Source organism: Staurois parvus, unplaced genomic scaffold (genome assembly GCF_062004578.1).
Source record: "Staurois parvus isolate SC_StPar_1 unplaced genomic scaffold, SC_StPar_1.0 ptg000470l, whole genome shotgun sequence".
Classification (NCBI taxonomy): domain Eukaryota; kingdom Metazoa; phylum Chordata; class Amphibia; order Anura; family Ranidae; genus Staurois; species Staurois parvus.
Genome location: NW_028318266.1, coordinates 2431773 through 2433678, shown reverse-complemented (window position 1 = coordinate 2433678; position 1906 = coordinate 2431773).

The window sequence follows — 1906 nt, the reverse complement described above, 5'->3', positions numbered from 1 at the left end:
GGACAGACACAGAATTGTTACTCAGGGACAGACACAGAATTGTTACTGAAGGACACAGAATTGTTACTGAGGGACACAGAATTGTTACTCAGGGACAGACACAGAATTGTTACTCAGGGACAGACAGAATTGTTACTGAGGGACACAGAATTGTTACTGAGGGACACAGAACTGTTACTCAGGGACACAGAACTGTTACTCAGGGACACAGAACTGTTACTCAGGGACAGACACAGAATTGTTACTGAGGGACACAGAATTGTTACTGAGGGACACAGAATTGTTACTCAGGGACAGACACAGAATTGTTACTGAGGGACACAGAACTGTTACTCAGGGACACAGAACTGTTACTCAGGGACACAGAACTGTTACTCAGGGACAGACACAGAATTGTTACTGAGGGACACAGAATTGTTACTGAGGGACACAGAACTGTTACTCAGGGACACAGAACTGTTACTCAGGGACAGACACAGAATTGTTACTGAGGGACACAGAATTGTTACTGAGGGACACAGAATTGTTACTCAGGGACAGACACAGAATTGTTACTCAGGGACAGACACAGAATTGTTACTGAGGGACACAGAATTGTTACTGAGGGACACAGAATTGTTACTGAGGGACACAGAACTGTTACTCAGGGACACAGAACTGTTACTCAGGGACACAGAACTGTTACTCAGGGACAGACACAGAATTGTTACTGAGGGACACAAAATTGTTACTGAGGGACACAGAATTGTTACTGAGGGACACAGAACTGTTACTCAGGGCCACAGAACTGTTACTCAGGGACACAGAACTGTTACTCAGGGACAGACACAGAATTGTTACTGAGGGACACAGAATTGTTACTGAGGGACACAGAATTGTTACTCAGGGACACAGAATTGTTACTGAGGGACACAGAATTGTTACTCAGGGACAGACACAGAATTGTTACTGAGGGACACAGAACTGTTACTCAGGGACACAGAATTGTTACTCCGGGACAGACACAGAATTGTTACTGAGGGACACAGAATTGTTACTCAGGGACACAGAATCGTTACTCAGGGACAGACACAGAATTGTTACTGAGGGACACAGAACTGTTACTCAGGGACACAGAACTGTTACTCATGGACACAGAACTGTTATTCAGGCACACAGAACTGTTACTCAGGGACAGACACAGAATTGTTACTGAGGGACACAGAATTGTTACTGAGGGACACAGAATTGTTACTGAGGGACACAGAATTTTTACTCACAGAATTTTTACTCAGGGACACAGAATTGTTACTGAGGGACACAGAATTGTTACTCAGGGACAGACACAGAATTGTTACTGAGGGACACAGAACTGTTACTCAGGGACACAGAACTGTTACTCAGGGACACAGAACTGTTACTCAGGGACAGACACAGAATTGTTACTGAGGGACACAGAATTGTTACTGAGGGACACAGAATTGTTACTGAAGGACACAGAATTGTTACTCAGGGCCACAGAATTGTTACTCAGGGACAGACACAGAATTGTTACTCAGGGACACAGAATTGTTACTCAGGGACACAGAATCGTTGAATTAAAGAGTATGTCAGACAACATGCAGAGGAGTGGCAGAGGAGGCAATGTTTTAGGAGCGAGCAGACGTGGCAGCAGAGGAAGGGGTCGAGGCAGAACTAGTCGCAGCCAGAGGCCAGTGCTCCCGGTGTCATCCAGCGGTCGTGTCTCCACCGACAACCCTGCCATCATCGATTGGTTGGCTCGGTCGTCTTCCTTTTCCCAGGTCACCTCTGACACCTACAGCCAACGGTCGGTGTGTACGTCAGACACAACCGTTAGTTGGCATAGCCCGGGAGCAAGCCCACTGAAATCACGTGTCCTCTACCTGCCCCTGTCCTTTGCTGTTCC